This window comes from Gadus chalcogrammus, chromosome 13, assembly GCF_026213295.1.
Source record: "Gadus chalcogrammus isolate NIFS_2021 chromosome 13, NIFS_Gcha_1.0, whole genome shotgun sequence".
Lineage (NCBI taxonomy): Eukaryota > Metazoa > Chordata > Actinopteri > Gadiformes > Gadidae > Gadus > Gadus chalcogrammus.
Window position 1 is genome coordinate 13,412,057 of NC_079424.1, and position 22,170 is coordinate 13,434,226.

The 22,170-nt window shown below is 43.3% G+C and overlaps 1 long non-coding RNA gene across 1 annotated transcript; it reads right to left on the reverse strand.

Annotated features, from left to right (window-relative positions):
• Positions 1-208: 208 nt before the first annotated feature.
• On the reverse strand, positions 209-2,033 carry LOC130401911 (uncharacterized). Its single transcript, XR_008903898.1, has 3 exons — positions 1,962-2,033; positions 976-1,150; positions 209-260 (listed from the first exon to the last, which is right to left on the reverse strand). It is a non-coding gene; the product is annotated as an uncharacterized LOC130401911 (long non-coding RNA).
• Between the last annotated feature and the right edge of the window lie 20,137 nt (positions 2,034-22,170).

Here is a 22,170-nt window from a genome sequence, read left to right on the forward strand (position 1 = left end):
TCACTCATATATTTATTCCGTCTGGAACACAGAGTACATGTCACACCAATTACTGCAGTTTGAATTTCTTTTTGCGCTAAAAGCATTATGCTGGAAATAACCAGGCCAGCCCTATGGCCGCACCATTAAACCATTAAACCTGGCTGATGCCCTCAACCTGCCTTACCATGTAATGCTGTTGGCTCTGTTCTTCTCAGGAGTCCATGGAGGGGGTTTTCATTGATCACCCTCCGTCTTCATACGCTGCTCAATGTGCTCTCCTGGAACACACGACGAATATTGCCATGATGCCAAATTAAATATTGTTTAATAGGTGATATAATTCTATGCCACATGTCTGACTTGGCGTGTAAGACTGGATTCGGTTTTGCAGGGTAATTGCTTCAGAGCATTTCCAAGTTCTCTGCAGAGTTGTATTAATTGATTGATTTATTTACCAACAAAACGTTTGACTGCAAACCTGCAATTTCTTTTCCCCTTTTATGCGCTCGTATACATTTGTTTTACATTTTGATTGTAATGCGGAGCACTGCGTGTTCCTTGCATATGATGTGTGCGACGTGTGCCTTGCCATAAACATCCAGTTATTCATCTACGGCGCCGACAGCTTGTTGTGTTTGTTAAGACATCTTATCAACTGCTGTACTGTCATACTGCTGTCATACCCTCTCACCATCAGTTCTGATGCAAGACTATAGATATCTCCTTAAATATACACACATACACCCAGCCAACTACCACAACACACACACCCACACCCACACACACACACACACACATACACACACACACACAACACTCTCTTCTCTTATCTCCAGACAGGCTATCTTTTGTTTGATCATAAAGCCTGGCATAGTTCTACGTTTTGTCATGTTGTCGACAACAATGATGAAATGACGCATACGTTAATCCTTGGATATTTCTTCTGCTTACAAATGGAGTCTTTCCAGCAGTGAGTGGTTAATAAACTCTCACCGTCAGTGGCGTCTGCTCCCATTGCTGACCAGAGACATGTGACAGAGCCGTCCTCAACAGTCTGTGGAATATATCCTCAGAGAGTCATTGGTCTTCGTCTGCTTCTCCTTTACACATATCCTATATCCGAGCAGAAAACAAGCTTTTGAGGTGCTTGCATTCTGCTCATCCACTCCTATTAAACAAAGAAAAAGGGCTACAGATTCATTGTTCTTAGCTATGGTATGGGCCCATACTTTTGTGTATTGAATTTGCAGCTGATCTTGTTCCACTGATGCTTTTTCAACCCTTACTTATCTGCAGCCTTCGACCACGCTGCTCCTCTTAATGACAAAAAGCCAACTATAAAAACCAGCGCCATGGTTCAATGAAGGAACTCACACTCAAACAAAGCTGCAGAAAACTATAAAGGAAATGGCGTTCGAATAATATGAAGTATATTATCTTGCATGGCAGGAATGCCAGCTCAGCTACAAATCCGCATTAACCACTTACAGAAACTCATATTTTGGTGTAATTTATTTAAAATAAACAACCCTAGGTTTCCCTTAAAATATCGGACGCAATAACAGACTCAAAAAGTGTATCCAACATTAATAGAATGTGTTGATGCTTCGACTAATCTTCATTTTGAACCTCCTGCCCCTAACATAACCACATGTCAGGCTAAATAAACACAGGCATCTACTACCTCTGTGCTTCTTCCTGTCCCTACCAGGGTTCTTAAATAACCGGACCAGTGGTTGGGCCTTCCCAATGGTTGAACCTGCTACTCAATAGTTGACCTGTAATGCTCAACATCATGAACAACAATGCTTGGCCCATCCCTAATCTCCTTTCTTTTCTGAAGTACTGGTTACAACTGGATATAACCAAACCCTCGATCTCCCGATGATGAACAACTTACTGTATTCGATCCCATTCAGTCTGGGCTTAGGACTTTCTAGTCTACTGAGACTGCTATGAATAGATTATCTTCTCCTTACCATGGACAGCAATGCAAGCTCCCTGCCAGTGGTTCTTTACCTCAGTGCTGCCTATGGAACGATTGAAATTGGTCTGCCCCAAGGGTTGTTCCTCCTCGGTCCGCTGCTCTTTGCAATCGACATACTTCCTCTTGGCGATTTTATTCACAACTAAGGAATTAGGTTTTGGTTCCCTTCGTGTTCTCTTCTCCACTCTACCTTAGCGAACCATGACGCTATCTCTGTTTTAGTGTGTTGCTGTGATCATGACTTTACACTTAGCAACCCCACCGGACAGCTACCAACTTGCTCTCGAAACAGCACCTCATCAGAATGGATAATAATCATTCTCTTACTTTTTTTCTTGTACTTAAAATGTTTAGCTAGTGTACTGTGTAGGTCCATTGTGACACTCATTGCACCCCTAAACCTCCCTAAAAAGAGGGATCCCTCCCTCTGGGTTCCTTCTCAAGGTTTGGTCCTTGAGAATGAGGGGATTTTTTTTCCTGCCCTTTGGGGGCTTAGGGTGAGTGTCATAAATATATGGCCTGTAAAGCCCTTTGAGACTGTAGATGTGCACTATTCAAATAAAATCAACCCGACTTGACCATCTGTGAACAACGGACAATAGCCGGTGATCCAAAGTAAATCTTTGAAACGGTTGCTGTATTGAGGATTTTAGTGGTGAAGGACAGAGGAGCTTGTCCTATGCTATGTGGTAAGTCATCTTTGTGACAGGGTGTAATCCAACTAAAAAGCTATTGCTATAAATGGGAAAAAAACGATGTTCCTCTAGAATAACTCTGTTCACATATTCACCACATGAGTGACTGTTCATTTATCAACTGTCACAAATTCCATTAGCATGCATTGGCAACTTCACATGTAACGTTCTGTTTGAACTCATCTTAATTCAGGGAGATGCGTTCTTTTCGCTCTTGAACAGAGAGAACCGTCGTAAAGGCTGCGAAGGGATGCAAATATGTGCTGATCCACTGGGTTCATACACATCTCCTTTATCTCAATTTCCCTTTTGTACAACTGTCCGTAACCACAACCTTTAGGTTATTTATTGATATGCATATTATTCATTGAACACAACTGAACAATATTTTTTTCATTATATACCACAACTACTGCTAGGTAATTCATTTGAAACGTATGCTTAACACCTATACTGTTTGTTAGTTGATCTATAACGTACATTGACATTCAAGCGAGGTACTAGGTGGTATTGTTCTCAATACCACCTAGTACCTGATATGCTGCCCCTCTTCCCTTCCTACCAAGGTCCTTTCTTTCTTTATTTCATCCTCTCCCCCCTCTCTCTCTTCCAGTAACCTTTTTCTTTCTCCATATGCCAGAACGCTTCAACATTTTTCTAATGCCAAATCTGCCGAGTCCCAAGCCTGTAATTCCTCCTGCGATGTCCCCCCTCAGTATGCATGAGCCCCATTACCCCCCCCCCCCCAGCCCCCCTCACCTCTGAGGCGACACGCTGCTGGATCCCTGCTGTAATCCAGGGGCCTCCTGTTGCAGAACCCTCATGCATTACAATCACCATCGGAGGGGTGGAGAGGGCGGTGGTGATGGTGGTGATGGGGAGAGGTTTCGGGTGGGGTTATCTTGGTGCCAAAGTAACCTCTCTCCACCCTATCACCACCGTCCACTGTTGCGTTTACTCCATCGTGCCAAATGAGCTGTTATCTGGTTGAGGAGGGGGGAGGAGGGGGAGGAGGGGGGAGAAGGGGGGGAGGGGCCCGATGGGACCCCGGGAGAGTAGCGCCACGTTGATACTCATCCTGAGAATCTCCAGAAAGCTGCAAAGGTCACCGCAGTCTAACTGTAGGATTCACTTTTATCACAGCACCTCTCCTCTTCCCCACTCCCCCTCTCTCCCTCTAGACAGCTTAACATTATACCAGAGTGCAGAAATTAGTGCAAATGACTCTGTGAGAGACCTGATGGAGGAATATAAAAATGGATTGCACTCATATTGCACTTCACCAGTCACTCCGGTCGCTTAAAGCCTTTTTCTGACGTTTCATCACTGAACCTTAATGACTCTCACTTACTCTCGCTGACTTAAACTGACTTACTGCTTAACACTGACTCTAATTGACTTAAACTGACTCTAGCTGACTCTCAATGACTCTTTGACTTAAACCGACTCTTACTGTCTCTTACAGACTATCACTGACTCAAACTGAGTCTCAATGACTCTCATTGACCGAAACGTACTCTCAATGACTCTCACTGAGAATGGACTCTCACAGAATCGTAGTAACCCTAATGACTCAAGTGCTCAAAATGACAACTGATTCGCATTGACCCTGACCCAAACCTGACCCGATGATTCCTCTCTATCTCTAACTGACTCTCACTGACTCTTACTGCGTACTCAGACACTCCAACACTTTGACATATTGAGATAGGGCTGTATAGAGCTATTATAGAGTTGCTCGGTTGTTCTTGCATTCAATATGAAATGCATTTTGCCAGAAGAAGGAAAAAATAACTGTCAAATGTCTTGTCTGAGCCTAACCAAATTAACATTTATACATTAAAATGCGGGGAGGGCCTAGGGTGGCACATCATGACAAGGGCTGTCAACTTAGTGCTTCAGAAAAGTGAGATCCATCTCTGTCCGCAAGGCCGTTCAGGATGTCTATCTGCTGTGCCACCGTGCCTGTAGGAGGAAGCGGCTGACGGTGATAACAGAGAGATATTAACATTGAGTAAGGGCAGCCATGACTTTTACATCTAAAACGACCCACGGCGAGGTGTTGAAATGCCTCCTTCTTGGGGTATTTCTGTGAACCTTCTGTGCTGTTGCCCTCTTTTTTTTTGTGTTCTACAGGGTCCAATTAGATCAGGTAATGATTAAATGATCTATAACCATTTGACACCATATTTCGCTGATAACTGACTAGCTTTGTTTGTTGGTTTGTTTGACCACTCTGTATCATTGTTTCCCAACCTCTTTAGGCACCCCATTTTTTAGATTGGACATCATTTTCTGCGAGACCATCTTGTGACATGTTGGAGCATCTGCTTCCGATCACATTGTTTCAAGACCATCAACATCTGCCCATGTTGTCAATGTCCCAGTGAACCTAAATGTGCACAGCGCCATACTAAGTGATAAGTGGTTGATTGTTTGTGGCTATGAATCATTAGGCAGTCAAGAACCTTTACGAGACCTTTCCAATTGGATATCAATAAATATTTGTAAATATTACAAAAAATTGCTCGCTTGGGTCAGCAGGCTAGGGTCAGCAGGCTCTACAGGCTCTATATTATATTATAGGAAGCGACGGCCTTCACTCAGTGATAAATTCGGTGCGCACGTTCATGCACATAACCCCCGCCACCCCCTAACACACTGCTCCACCATGTTTATTCTTTCAAAGAGGTGAAAGAGTTTCATAAAACGTTGCTGTCCTCCCTATTATAAAAACCAACAACTTCTTAAAACACTCGTTCCGCAACGGACAATGATAATAATATAAAAATAAGATGATATGTTTATGGAGATATAAGAGCACAGCAAATGCATAACAATGTGTTTGCATAGAGCAAGTACACTTTGTGTTTACCTAAGACTGAGGTAAGAGGTGCGTACCATTCATCCATCATTCAGGCCTATAATAAACCAGAGCATACTTTTGTCATTTGTAAACATGCAACACAAAAAAGTAATTGTAACTACTACACAGCCACACACACATTGGACAGAAGAGGGAATAACATCCCATATTTCAGGTAAACGTTCCAAACATAAATGCAAGTTGAAGCAACAATGTGGCAATCATGAAAGTGCCCATCATAATCTACTCCCTTCACACATATGGGATCCCAGGGAGGAACTCTACAATATCCAACCACAACCTCCACTCTTCCCTTGGTACACAAAAGCACAAAGTTGGGTACACATCATATGTATAAACACACACACACACACACACAGAAACGCACACACACACACACACACACACACACACACACACACACACACACACACACACACACACACACACACACACACACACACACACACACACACACAAAAACAGAGGCGTACATCCCACTGCCCAACACACACACGCACACACACAGAAGCTCTAGCCTCAAGGGAGAGATGCCCGTTGACTACAAAGTGATTTTACACTGTGACCGTTTACCGTTCCGTAGAGAGAGTGTGCGCCTGGCGCCTGTGTGTGTGTGTGTGTGTGTGTGTGTGTGTGTGTGTGTGTGTGTGTGTGTGTGTGTGTGTGTGTGTGTGTGTGTGTGTGTGTGTGTGTGTGTGTGTGTGTGTGTGTGCGTGTGTAGTGCTGCCAGCAGCATGGTACACCACAAGCAGTACGCAGTGGAGAGGGGAGCTATCCCGGGTGCTGTCTGATAGCCTGGCACCCATGCAGGCCCGCGGCTCCGACAAAGCCCCCACCCCGTGTCCCCCCCCCCCCCCCCCCCCCCCCCCCTCCATCACCCAGGAGGGCTCCGGGTCCCAAGGCTCATGGGTGAGAGAAGGACAAACACATGCGTTAGTGTCGTTTGAATTCATCGCCGCTCCACCATTACTGGAGCGGCGATTTGTATTTCTCATCAAGCATTTCATTGAAACACGGTGGTCCTGAAATAACCTATTTGAGCGTGTGTTTGGTCTGTTTGTCCTGGTGCCTTTCCACACGCCAGGGCTCTGTTCCGTTCCCAGGGATCACTGTGTGCTAGATCCATTGGTCTGCAGCTTCATAATCCCTGTTCTGTTCAAATGGGAGACATGGTTTTGTCTTTTGCTCCAACTTCTATAATTTTAAACAGAGAAAGGTTGCTTTTTATCCCCTCTCTCTGGTAAACAACCAGCATACAAACTAGGGGTGGGAATCTCTTGGCACGATTCGATTCCGATTATGAGGTCAACGATTTGATTCTGAAGCGATTATCGATGCATCTCGATGCAAAAAAAAAAAAAATGTACATTTCCATCCGTGATTTTCAAAAATATATATATACATCTGGGTTTGCTAATCAGAGTTTGCTAATCACTTCCTACTTTTGTGATGATCATTAAAGACCTCAAGATGAATTAACTTATCTAATATTTCATAAGAGAGAAAGCTTTTGTCACAAATATTACTTTCTATGAACAATGCAATAATCAATGCAGCTTGCATTATAGCACAATATGAAAGCATGCAAAACATAGGGTTCAGTTTTATTTTATTAAAAAAATATATTTTCTATGTCATTAAAGGAAAAGCTGCTCTTGAATTGGAAGGACTTCTTGTGTCTGGCTGTGAGTTTGCGCTCATGCTATGCGTAGGCTGAATCGCAATCGTGTCAAGACAAATCAGATTGGCCAATACAGACTGAAGATAAATTCAATAATTTTAAAATTACAAAAATTATTCCTCTCTGGTGAACATAATGTTGCAACAGGCAAAACATTTTTTTTTCTTTTTTTATTCTGATTATTAATTGATCTGCATCGAGACAGAATCGTTCTAGCGAGAATCGCGATGCACTGAAGAATTGATTATTTTCCCCACCCCTAATACAAACCATGAGGGGTCCACTACCTGTCCGGACATATTGTGCCAAGACCCTCCATCATAGCCATTCCACACTGTCTCTCCGCAACACTTTCCATGTAATGCTTTAAAAATAGCCCATAATTCAAACTACAGGCCTGTGTGTGTATGCACACATGCATCTGTGTCTGTGTGTGTGTATGTGCGCATCTTTATGGGATTGTGTGTGTGTTTATGCGCACGCACACACATCTTTATGTGTGTGCGTGTGTGTGTGTGTGTGTGTGTTTGTGTTTGTGTGAATGCATATGTGTATGAATATGTGTGTTTGTGTGCATGTGTGTCTGTGTCTGTGTGGCACAATGGGTGAAAAGTGAAGAATGATATAATAGCGTCATTTCCTTCCTGTTGCTCCCTTGCCAATTCAGCTTCCTGCACACACGCATTCAAACCAGGGCCATGCAACAGCACTTCAACACAATCACTGGATGCTGTACACCATCGCCCAGCCAAAGCCTAGGTGGCCCTACTTTGTTTCAAGGCTCTTTATAAAACAGGACAGGTGCGGGAGGAAAGGAAAAAACTGCGAAGGGCCAGATGAGCTTGTGCCATTAGAAGATCATGCAGACCATTTTATGTGTGCAGGGAAGGAATAACGATAAGAAGAAGAACGCAAAGCTATGGAGGGGCGCTGGGGCCCCAAAGTGCTGTTGTGAGGTGTAAATAAGATAATGAAGCCTCGTAACCCAGCGGCCGCCACCACCGCTGTGTGGTGGTGCCAGCATTCCCAGTAATGCTGGCTGCTGCTGCTGCTGGCTGCTACTGCTGCTGCTGCTGCTGGTTCTGACTGCTACTGCTGCTACTGTAGGGCTTGTTCACACTACCTCTCTCCGTTGCCGTATCTCAATAACTTTGCATGGGGCGCTCGCGAAATGCATTGTGGGTCCGTCCGTCCATTCGGCTCCGTGGCCTGTGTCAAAAACTTGTGAAATTTTCAACTTTTCAGGCAGCGCCGGATCCGTCTTTTGTATTTATATCCCCACATTGGCTTTGTAGCAGAAAACGATTTGATTGGCTGCAGTATGCTTCGACAAAGACTATAGTCCCATATACGTCAGACACGCCCTCGGTCATCGTTACTGCTGTGTTACTGCTACTGGCTGCTGCTACAGCTGCTGCTGGTTCTGGCTGCTGCTGCTGCTGCTATTACTGCTACCGTTACTGCTACTGGCTGCTGGTTCTGGCTACAGCATTGCTGGTTCTGGTTACTTTTGCTGCTGCTGGCTGCAGCTGCTGCTGCTGATGCTGCTGCTGGGCCCGGCGATGAGTAGACTTGCAGTGTGGAGACGGGCGTGTCATCCCTGCCCACTGCCATTGAGATTCAACGCAAACACAGCAGATTTCAAACAGGTGGGCCATCGCCCGGGGCTGTGTGGGCTGCTAGCGTTTTGATGTAATCACCCGCACCCGGCAGGATATTTTTGCCCCCCTATGACCCCTCACACATCACAAACAGCGCCTGCAGCGGATTCCGGGCTCTGTGTTAAAAAAGGAATGGCAGGCTAAATCGACTCCTTATGAAAGCCCTTCACAGGTGCTTTTTGAGCTGTACAGAACCAGGGCCAGTGGTGTCTTTAATAATGCTCCACAAATGAAAGGATGCAGTGAGCTACTTCGGATCCACTAATGGTAAATGAACTAAAAGTGAACCATGCTGTGCCTGTGTTTGAAATCCATTTCACGAGCGCTGTGCTCATATTGGCGTAGTATAACATCATAAAACTTAAGGTTAATGTGTATCATTTACACAACAAACTCCCTTTTATGGCCTTTGATAGTCCACATGTCTCAATCCAGCTCCTCTGTCATTTACAAGATGAATTTGCCACCCACCTTTGGCAATGTCTTGTTTATGTTTTAATCACTCGCTCCCCGGAAAGATAATCAACTGTAAAAAGTGTTAATAGGGCGTCTCCAAAGGACCCCTTTTTTGTTGTGGATAGGATTATTTATCAAAATCTGTGACAGTTTTTCCTCACAAGCCAGCCGTCTCCGATCCTTCATTGTGACTGGGTGTGTGTGCATAGAATGATGTGTCTTACATTGAGTAATGTGCAACAAAAACTAGCATCGTGCGCCCCAGTCGTTTGTCAGACTGCAGCTAAAAAGGTTTCATCCGCCCTTGGACGGCGTGATGTCAGCTGGAGTTTAATCGTCCCAAAGTGAGCTCAGCAGGACACAACCAACAATGATAAATGTCTCAGTTTAGCATGATCGCTGGCAACGGATTGGTTTAGGCTATTGGGAAGCTCTCTCTCTCTCTCTCTCTCTCTCTCTCTCTCTCTCTCTCTCTCTCTCTCTCTCTCTCTCTCTCTCTCTCTCTCTCTTATCTATACTCTCTCTCTTACGATACTGTCTGTTTGACCTCCCTCTCTTTCTCTCTCTCTCTCTCCAATATTCTCTCACACACCTATACTTTATCTTCCTCTTTCTGTCTTGCTCTTGTTCAATCTCTAATCTCTCTCTCTCTCTCTCTCTCTCTCTCTCTCTCTCTCTCTCTCTCTCTCTCTCTCTATCTATCTCTTCGCACGTACACAGAAGTCTTTGCACACAGAGTTGCCATTCTGTGTGCATTATTTAGCACCCAACTGTAAGATTTATTTGAACTAACAACTTCAGGATCAATAGCTATCAGCCATTGATGCCTTGGCGAGCGAGGAAAAGATCTATTATAACATAAGGCTTCTCGTGAATCAAGTATGGCCCATACTCATACATTCACCAGCTGGCTCTCTTTCCACTGCAAACCCTTCTCACAGTGAACCTCACAGAAGGCAGAAGAGAGGAGTGTGAAAACCCATTATTATATATTCTTAATAATAATAATGGCCATAGTTATCACTGTTATTATTATTACCTCTGCTGAGCAGGCTATGTTTTCACACTCAGTCTCTGTGTCTGTGCGTCTGCCACTGTGTGCATGGATTTGCACCATATTTGGTGAGGACGTTGGTTATGGGACAACTAAAAAGTGGTTAACTTTTCATCCCAATGCGGCGAATTGGGCGGGGCATTGGGATTTACATTTGTTTGGCAGGATATCTCCAAAAGTATAGCCCACCTGTACACCCTCCAAAGGTGGGGTGTGCAACGATTTTTTAAGGGGCGATACATTTGCGTAACACCACCAAAATCCTATTCTGTATGGCTTTTCACGGTTAAAAGATTATGGTGGGTGGCTTCCCCAAGTCCTGCCCACTGCCTGTTTTCTAGAAAATCTCCATGAGGGGTGTCTTGTGGGGGGCCTTGTGGGGTGTCATCACACACAAATCAGCTCCCTCCAGTCAAGGCTCACTTCTATCCAGTCGATACCGTGGCGGAGTCACTTTACTCCTCTTTACTCTTTTCTCATTATTATTATCATCATCATCATCATAATCATCATCATTAGCATCAAAAGACCCTGCATCATCATCAGCATCATCCTCATCAGCATCATCATCATAATCATCAGCATCATTCATACCTTCACATTCTAGAGATCTCTTGACTCCATTCAAAGTTTCAAACCAAAGGATGTTGTTTGTATTAGCAGGTATAATAGATAATAGTCGTCAACAAACCATCATTGTTGTTGTGTGTGCACCACTGAGGCAGACAGGGCTCCTCAAGACTGCTCCACAAAAGCAAGATGCTCAAATGAGTTAGTACTACCACTACACTACAGGAGAGTAGTCTCAGTTTTCTCTGTAAATAACAAAGTGTGTGGGCACATGCACGTGTGCGTGTGTATATGTGTGTGTGTGTGTGTGTGTGTGTGTGTGTGTGTGTGTGTGTGTGTGTGTGTGTGTGTGTGTGTGTGTGTGTGTGTGTGTGTGTGTGTGTGTGTGTGTGTGTGTGTGTGTGTGTGTGAGTGTGTGTGTGCGTGAGAGCAGTCTGGGGAATCCCCCGGTGTCAGTCAGAGCACTGCAGTGTCATCCATCAAGCGTATTCTTTTTATGGGCCTAAAGAGCTAAACCACAAGCTTTGGGGGGCGGGGGACCTGGCCCATTGATCTGTTTGAGATGAGCATAGGTTGGGGGGGGGGGGGGGGGGGACCAGCATGGTGTGACAAGATTTGTGGCGTTTTCATTTAGTTCCACATCTCTCACCTCTTAATTAGATCTGAACGGCCCGAGGGCGCCCGTCTTCAGCGGGAGCAGCTGTGTCATTCGCTGCCTCCGAGGACGTCAATGTTTAGCGGTATACACGTTGAACATTGCGCCCGGTCTCAAAATAGCAACCCTTTTCCTTTCTGTTTAATGTTCAGTTCTCTCTCCAAATTCTCATCCTCCTTCTTTTTTCTCTCGTACCTTTATTCCTGTTCCTCGGTGTCAGGGATCTGTAAGGGAGTAACGTGTATTGTCCTCTCCCCGGGATTGAAAAGCGCTTTTAAAAGTGACGCGCACCCCTCGGAACACACTTGGGTGTGCGCTTTTTATTTCATCGTTGCCAGATTTCCTCTGTGGTGGTGGGGGAGGCGTTGAGCTGCATTATGTAGTCCGGGACAGCGCTCCACTTGCAAGCCTTTCATATGTCTTACATTATTCCTGATATTATTCCAATAGCCCCAGTGACCCTCCAGCTATTAAACTACAACTCCCAGCTGGCACTGATTGATGAACGGCTAACTCGTACGCCACAAGATTTAACATCACTGACTATGAAGTGTCTCCGCAGCATATAGCCCGAGTCTGTACGTTTTTATGTTAAGATTTCATTGCTTGAGGAATGGTAACATTGCTCGTTCTTTATCATCATTTGTTCAATCATTTACTGATGAAAAGGAGCTCCCCAAACAACAACAACAACAAGTCATAACAACAAGTCAATCAAAAGCAGATTTATTTCAGGTAAAAAAAATTAAAATCAATACTATGGCAATTTATATGTTTGTGTTCTTATATAACTTATTAACCATCACAATATATTCGATTATGTTTATTCATGCAATCAGGCTTCTATTCCAGGGATTTAATTTGCACAGCAGCCAGGCTAATGGGGAGACCTCATTACAGCAGCACATGTTCATGATATGGATTTCAGGAAGAACACAGTGAAGTATGGCTGTTGCAAAGCTTGCTGTGGATATGCTGCTCTGAGGCATGAGATGCTTTCGAAGAATAATATCTAATAATTCCGATATTCTGATATTAACGTTGAATCAATGGGCCACGTGTGGAGGGAATAGTGACCTCAACGAATGGAGGAAAGTGATGCGAACAAAAAAAAGGAAACAGAAGGAGTGATTTGTGTTTTCGGTAAGTATTTGTAAATACCCACAAGTGAAGGGCAAATGTAAAATCGTGCATTGCCAAGACGATGCATATTCATCTTCTCCGCTCTCCGCTCCATTGAGTAAAATACTTCATCAAAGGTGAACTTATGCATTACACAAAATATTCACCCTGCGCTTCCTCCTTCCTTCTGGAGAAGTCAGCGGCTTCAAAGAGGACCGAGTGCCACTTCAAAGATCTACTCATCTGCTCAACTTTTTCCTCTCTGCTCTTTCACTCGTTCTGCTGTTCCAGCTTAACACACACACACGAACACACGTGTGTGTGTGTGTGTGTGTGTGTGTGTGTGTGTGTGTGTGTGTGTGTGTGTGTGTGTGTGTGTGTGTGTGTGTGTGTGTGTGTGTGTGTGTGTGTGTGTGTGTGGGGGAGAGAGAAAGAGAGTGTTTATGTGCGTGTGTGTGTTTTTTTTTTTGTGTATTTGTGAGAATATGTGTGTGTGCGTGTGCGTGCATGAGTATGTGTGCATGTGTGGGTGGGGGTTTTTGAACCTTGGATTTCTGTGTGTGTGAGTGTGTGTGTTTGTGTGTGTGCGTGTGTGTCCGTGCGTGCATATTTGTGTCAGTTGGTGCGCATGTGTGTGTGTGTGTGTGTTTAATCTGCAGTCCCCACCATGCTTCCATGTCCCCCATTCCCACCAGCAGCCCACTGTGTGGCTAATGAAGTTTTCTTTTTTGTATCTCCTTATTTTATTCTTCCCGTCATTCCATCATCAAGAATATGTCAAATCAAAGAGGGCTCACTGACTGCCCTGCCCCTAGTTGTTCCTCTTTGCTCTTATAGTACACTGACAATGTGAGCAGGTTGAAACATCACAGGAGCAGTAATGAAGACGTGTTTGAGCTGATGTACAGCAGGCTGCCACATGCTAACAAGACCAAAGGCGGCTAATTGTCAAGTGATGTTCTCTTGCGTCACACTTTTAATTATCTGTTAAGATATGTGTCACACACTATTCCATTTGTGCTCCTCGTCATTTTCTGCAGTAGTAGATTAATGGACATGGGGGGGGGGGGGGGGGGGGGCTCATCATTGCATACATTTTGGTTTGTTTTATGAGATTATAAATTGAGTTGCTGGAACTAATATGGGGTACCACAATAAGGGAACATTAATTAACTATTATTTAACATTCATTATTGTAGTACTAAGCATTATCTAACTGCTTACTGCTGTATTTACTGCTGTTAGTTGGGCTAGTTGTCTCGTGTTTTTTCACCTTTGGTTGGTAGCTCAGTAGCCAGCGTGCTTATAAGGTTGGTTTGGACAGGGGCTTCTGAATAGGTGTTTTCCTTGGATTTTGGCACAAGGGATTATAACATCTGATCCTGTGTATTAATGAATTAGTTAATCAACAATTAACTAATTGTCTATTAATCATTTACTAACTGTGTCGATGATAACTAATGAGGCATGATAAGGTAATGGTGCTCATGTTGAGGAAAGGAAAGGTTTTCATTTCAAGCCCCTTCCAGTAACTGTCCACTCTAACTGGTTGGCAACTGTGTGACGCAAACAGACTGCTTCAGCATAACTCTGGGTGGCTGGGTTGACGTGAGTGGGGAGGGCTTTGTGGTTGTCAACTTTAACACTGACCCTTACCCTAAACCCTATGCTGATGCAATATATTTAGGCTCAGACTGCATTAACTAGCTACCATTCTAAATTGTCAAATCATTAAAGGAGCTAGGAGGAAATCTGGTGGATTTTCTTGCAGTATATTTATCAGTCACGATGGAGGTGTGACAATACATGGACCTGATGTGATGCTCACATTTATCTGAGACAATCATTCCCGGGGGTGGTTCGTAGAGCACTTATCACAGTCTTGTCCTTCACGCCACACAATCATACAGCTGCACTGCAGTGAAAGCTCCTCAACCTGCCAACACAATGCTCCATCAAACAAAGAATTGGCATGCACCTTTTTTTTTACTTACAAGTCAGTAATAATAAACACAAACAAATATAACAGCCATACTTTAGACTAAAATATGAACATCGGATTGTCATTTTATCAAACAATTATAAATATTCCTCCTTTATGATCAACTTTAGATGAAAATCGGCCAAAAGAAAAAAGTAAGACGGACACGTTTGAAATATTTCACACAATTTCAACACCTGTCAAAGCTAATGGACAAGCAGCTGGTTGAGGGCTCTGGTTCCACTCATGGTTATTCATCTCAACTCTCGGGGGCTCCGTCAGAAATCTTGCCCACTATGATCAAAACTTCTCTCCAAAAAAGAAAAAAATGAAAAAGTGCTTCCCTCTCCCGAGTCGGTCATAGCGCGCGTTGACAACTCTGCCTTTTATAGCGTAGTTGGGAATCGTAAAATGTTCTCTGGAGATGATTGAGTTGCCATCTGAAGATGAAATGAGTTCCATGAGAGTCTCCTGAGAGGAAATTAGCGTTCCTTTCTGTCTCTCTGTAGCGACAAGTACCGCAAATGGCATCTCTCCTTGTAGCCCTCCGATGGCCTCCATCTTACCCCGGCGTACAGGTAAATACCTGCCGGTTGACCGGGCCTGGAGGAAGGTACACTGTTGGGAAACCCCTTTTCAATCGGCCGAGATTCTGAACACTCCCTGGGCGCTTGTCAATGCGTGCCAAATACGTCCAGCATTTACATCTTAACACACACTGGAAGACACAGGCCCATTAACAAGCCCTGGAGGAGCTGTTGGTGCTTTGTACTTTTATGGGCCCTTCCAGGATGTTTTTTTGTTTTTTTTTACAAGCTCTTGCATGGCTGTGTGGGATAACCCCCTTTGCTGCAGCACAATGCATAAAGAACACAGGCAATTAACGGGAATATTAATCAGTAGCCCAATTCCACTGGTTCATCTGATTGACTGGAGCCAACAACTTTTGGTCTAAGTTAACATTCATGATTACAAATTGGATTGTTTCATTTATTTATTTTTTGGTTACAACAATTATTGTGACAAATATGGCAGAAGAGTCACTCCAGTGACTCATAACAATGATTATCTTTCCCATTTGATTGTTTTATTTTCACCATGAAAACCAGCAAATAATAAGCAGTTTGACGTTAGCAGTTTTGCTATCCGTACGCATTCCCAAAGCAAAATATTAATAAAATCCTAAAATCCTCCCAATAAAATCCTGGCGGTGTACCTTCGTTCAATCCTACTACAGAGATCAACGTATAGAGCAGTGCATCTCCCGATAGTAGGTTACAGTGGTCACAGATGCAGCCTTAACACAACTCGAAAAATCCACTTGCTTCCTTAAGTGTGATAACCTTTAATATGGTGGGGAGATATTTGATACAGTCTTAAGTGATCTGTGTTGCATTGGACACTGCCATGTTAATGTCAACTGTATTAAAATCCAATCTGCCATCTTCATCATTCCTGATAACCTCCACCTCCCTGCATTACCTGAGTTCCTCATCTGGTTAGCATCATCATCATCATAATCATTATCACCTTCCTCCTCCTTCCTACCACCACCGTCACCATCATCATCATCATCATCATCATAATCATTATCATCATTATCATCATCATCATCATCATCATCATCATCATCATCATCATCATCATCACCATCATCACTACCATTATTGTCATCATCCTCACCTTCCCCACCATCATCATCGCCATCATCATCACCATCAACAACACCATCATCATCATCTTCCTCCTCCCCCCTACCAGCATCATCAAAATCATCATCATCATCATCATCATCATCATCATCATCACCATCATCATCTTCCTCCTGCTCCCCACCACCAACATCGTCGTGGTACCTTTTAGACAAGACGCGTGTGTCCGTTTAGAGGCAGCCATCACCACCAAGCAATATCTGTTCTGATAAGGTTGTCTGGTCGGGATGTTGGCCTCAGAGTGGAGCCCCAGGACACCAATACATCCCTTACAGGACGCGTGAACTTTGGTGTGTGTTTGGCAGACTGAGATAGAGAGACAGAAAGCAAAAGAGAGTGGGAGATGAAGGTTGTGTGTGGCTGGCGGTAGGGCGAGTCGCAGAGAGCAAAGTACCTGGGGAGAGAGAGAGAGAGAGGGAGGGAGGGAGGGAGGGAGAGAGAGAGAGAGAGAGAGTGCGAGATGTCTGGACTTATCTGGGCTCCCCTGCTCCTCCTCCCCAGGCCACGCTGGAGAACGATGGAGGACTTTGAAAAATCCTCCAGCTGCACACACGATTAAACCCACCAAGTCCCAATCAATTTCCTTGTCTCTTCTGAACCAAAGTAAAAGAGCCTCCTCTCGAAGGGCTGGCTGGATGGTCACAGTCCTGTCCTCATCTCGAGCACCCCAGATATAGCAACATGTAGCCTTCTGCTAGGTCCCTGAAGCGGTTATATGGTCAAGGTGAAAAATAAGCACCATAACTTCGTAAAATCAAAATCGTGTTAATAAATATAGTTGCAAGCAACAATGACAGGTACCTACAGTATGGCGAGTGTGGTGACCATGGCCTAATAAATACATGATAGTAAAAATAAAATTGATTTCACGCCATGGCTTACAATATGGTTGGTCGAGGCCGGACTCGAACCAGTGACCCCTTGGCCAACGCTACACCACTAGGGTATAGCATGGTAGTGCTATACCAACTACATACGTGGAGTTATGGTGAGCTTATTAGGTATGGTAAATTGCCGATTGGTTAAAAAAGCATATAAAAACAACCATAACCATATTTCTAAAGCATACTGCGTAAAAATTCAGCGTCAAAACGGGGATGTGAAATGATGTGTGTACCACCTCAAGGCCCAGCCTGCATTGGTGCGATGCCTTGCTTCAAAGAGGCAACTTCAAACCAATGTTTATATCTGATTGGCTAAAAAACCTCTTCTTTTTTCGAGCGATATGATTGGCTCTAAAAAAATAATTTGAGGGATCTCATTGGCTGAATTTTATTTGATATAATATATTTGTATAAATATTTATCTAAAAAAAAGTTTGCTTTAAAATAGGTTTTGGCAAGCGATATGATTTCAGTCACAATACATCCTATTCTCGCCATCCACGCAGTATGCCTTTGTTGACACTCAACAAAGAGGGCTGCCCCTCTCCCTCTTTTTCCAGATCAGCGGGTATGGAAACATTTGTTTTGTACTTGATGTATATATAGGCATATATGTTTATATATTTGGAGTTAAATTGGCGCTCATGTTTGATGAACAAATTAACTACAGTTCATGCCTGACCTCCACTTTCCCTTGTGGTCCGTTGGTTTACGGGCCATAACAATGTACAGAATAAAGAAAAAAGAGATGAACCAAAAACAAATATAGACAATTATTCAGTGTTGGCTTGAGTGGGATTCAGCATATGTATGCTGTATTCAACTCATCTATCAAAATTAAGCATCAACCAAGTGTCTCACAGTGTCATTCAAGAGCTGACTTCAAACTTGACCAGCCTGTGTCGGCATCTTCCTCAGGTCTAGAGTGAAGGGAATGCATCTATAATGCCCTTTGCTAACCTGTAGCAACTCAAAGCACTTTAGAATTACTGAATCACAATCACCAATTCACTCACCATTCACACATCGACAGCGGGGTCAACAATACAGGGCCACAGCCAGCTCGTCTACAGGAGTGAGGGTTGGGAGTCTTCCTCAGGGACATTTTGACAAGATGAGCCAGAAATCTATCCAGTAACCTTTGACTTTGCTACACAGCCACATGTTGGGATTCTAGATATACAGCAAGATAGGACCCTCAGCAAATGAGGAAAATTGTTTTTGTAGCCTTGGTCGAAGATTGTTTCTTTCTCACGCACACTCACTCACTTATGTGTACAGCATAGATGTATATAAAATAGTTCTAACTGCTGGACTGTCAGAGTTATCTGTTCAATACACAACGGGATGCAGCTGACAACATCTCTGTGGGAGGCTTTGAAAGGAATCGGATGTACACATAACTGACCTCTGGAACGTAGGATATGACAGAACTTTGCGTTTGAAAGCCAAAACGCAAGGATATTGCTCATTGGGGCTTTTGCGAAGGCAAACGTATTCAGAGTGGTGTACTTGTCCATTGTGTATGAAGGTAGACTTTCCGTTTGCAAACATTTATTTCAAGGTCAAAGGCCTTCCAAAGTGAGGTTTTTGGAATCAGGGATTGTAGAAAATGAAGGTTTAGGTGTTTTTATACTTTTTATTAAAAACAACTTTATAAAAGTTTGTTACTGAAGACGTAATGATGAATAGTTTAATGGGCATATATTTGCATCATTTATTATATTACTATAAGTGTTTCGGTGTAAGGTTAATTATTGTATGACAGTATTTTTTAAAGTAGTAGAAGTGAAAACTTTTTTCCAGACTTAGCCCACTTTCTATTATTTAATGACAAAGCTAACATTTGAATCAAGAATCAGGTGTCATACCGGAAGGTAGCAGAATAAATTGCAATGTTTCAAAGTAAATCGGTTCTATTCATAGAGAGTGTTTTTATTAATACCTGTAAAACCGGAGAATGACTAAAATGATTATGGTGGTTCAATATTGAAAGGGTGATTAATGTTACACACAACACTATTACATATGAATACAAGACATTTTTCAATCTTCTTGAACAGCGGCTTGTGGTACTGACGAGGGGAGTTTAAAAAGTTATCTATGTTGTCTGCACTGCAGCAATAGGATATCTATGTGTTTGGCCCCGTGAATGGGTAGCCCTTTTTTCTTCTATATATTGTAGCGGGCGGAGACAGGCTGAAAGATTGTTTTGTAACAATGAAAGAGTTCAGAGAAACCATTATCATTGCTAAGAAACATGCTCTGAACTATGTGAATGGAAGACCTCCTCTAAACCAGATCCAGATGAATGATCTCAACTCTAATGTCGTAAGTAATATAAATGGATTGTTGGTTTTGTCGTTGTATTTATTGTTGTTGTTTTGAGTTAAGTTGATGATTTTCACAGACTCTGAGGTTCACAGAATAGTTAGAGTTGAATCTGAATGTTCTGAAACAGAATGATTTTTAAAAGAAGATGTAAAAGATCCTAATCATTTCATAATTTCACAACATGGCACGTATATATAGGAACCGACCTTAGATATACGGACAGATATGTGCCGTCGACGTATCAAAGGGCTGTTTTGACCGTCCTTTGACTGTTCTGAACACTTACAGAAACTTTGCATTTCTCTCGGCTTGTGAAGAACCTCATGGCCTGACATCAAATGCTCATCACTGGAACACACATCTGAGCAGACACTGGAAGGCGTCTTGCAGTGCAACATAAAAGCTGTCCACCTAACTTACTTACTGGAGGGGAACGCTTTGAAACGCGAACTTGTTTATCTCCATGAAAACCGGCGAGATGAATTCCAAGAGCATTAGCAATGCTGTGTGCTCAAGTTCACAAAAAAATCCTACACTCTCCACATCTGGATACAGTAACAAAAGCTATACATCTCGCTGTTACTCTCCGGAGAGTGTACCCGTTACCCCAGCATTGGGAACATCAGTGTGTTGGCCTCTTTGTTCAAGAGCTCTGTGATTCACCCTTGAGGAAGATGCCTCACCCTTAAACCTCCTCCTTAATGAGATGTATCTGATTCACTGTTGCTTTGGATGAAGGCATCTGTAGATTAGCATATAGGCCTTCCTGTTTGTTGCTGTAGAGCAGGGGTTACTGGCGGTAAACCGCTTACTGAGATGATTTATGTCGAAAGACATAGCCGTACACATTGGCATGGAGTTTCCTGGGAGTAAACATTTGCGTTTGATCACACAATCGTAGGCCTTGGTACAAGGAGTATTTGAGATGTAAACACTCCGATAAATAATGTTCAGTTCTTTAAAAGATGGGAAGGAATTCCCCTTAACACTATATCAAAGTGAGAATGTTCTTTTTGATTAGGGAACTTGACAAAATGTGCCACACTGAGACCCCCTGGAAATGTTGATTGTTTGGTTTAATTTGGTTCACAATTAGTTTCTGTGGACCAAACAAAAGATATGAACAAACAAACCAACAAAAAACATTTTGGCAAACCCACACACACAGAACTAAAATGTTAATTGCTTTCTTAACATGCAGGAAAATTCACAGAAATTCAGAACTGAAAATGGCCGAAGGACCACCCAACCCCAACACTACTAGACGACTCCCTTTATAGTTCAACTCAAGCAATTGCATGCATATTAGAACACGGAGCGGGCTGCATTTTACTGTCCAAGCCCGTCCCTCGTCCGACAGAGAAGTAACCAAGCCCGACCCGAGCCCGACAGCATCAAGATATATATGTCCGAGTCCGACCCGTGCCCGACACAGTTAAAGTAATTATTTTCTCATACTAATGACACGTTTACGTTTGTGTATATGAAAGCACGCCTTTATTAAACAACTGCAAGGCAGTTGTAAATGTCAACAGATGAGCTTAACATGAGCGCGTGCTGTTAACGCAAGCTTGTTGCGCAGAATCATAACCAATTTAAATTCACATAGGCCCACAAAAAAGGCCACGATAACGATAAAATAAATCACACAAGAGGTTCCGAGGTTCTGTAGGACAGGTAGCCATGAAATTCTAATTAACAAGAGTGTCCCCAGCAAAGTAAAATTAACGTTACAATTAGGGCATTTATCCAAAGCGACTTGCATCGGTTTATACACACATTGACACACCGAAGGCAGAGTGAACCGTGCAAGGCGACAGCAAGCTCTTCAGGAGCAGTTAGGGTTAAGTGTCTTGCTCAGGGACACATCAACAATCAAACTTCCAACCTTTCTTTTACAAGACAACTGCTCTACCTCCTGAGCTAAGCCGACCCTTACGTAAACACAAAAGCAACGCCAACTCCAATGCCTTATCGCGCTGATGTGAACGAGCCCGACCCGAAGCCGAGCATCATTTCTAAATATTTGTCCTAACCCGACCAGGCTCGTCGGGTACGGGACACTGTCGTGTCCTGTCGGGGTCGGGTCGGGTTTCCATGCTCTGATGCACATGCATATCATATTTAGCATGCGTCGACGACATGGCGCCAGAGAAAGTTACGAGTTTAAATAAACAAGTGATGTCTATAAATCAGACCCTATAGGCCAGGCTTCTTTAGCATTTCACCCATACCAATGGAGATGTACCTGGGTAAATCAGACCCTTACTGAGCATTTGTGGTGGCTCCTTTAGCATTCCGCCCGTACCAATATAGAAAGAATATTTACTTGGGTCCTGCAGATGTTTCATTAACCACCTCCAGAGTGTATGTTTGTTTCCATTGTATCTCTGATAAAACCTTGAACCTTTACCACTCTTCGAGTCATGCTTAGCTCTGAAACCACATAAAGAGATGCATGAAGTTTACCCCTCATCAAAAGGTTTGTATATCATAGTGCTCTTCCATT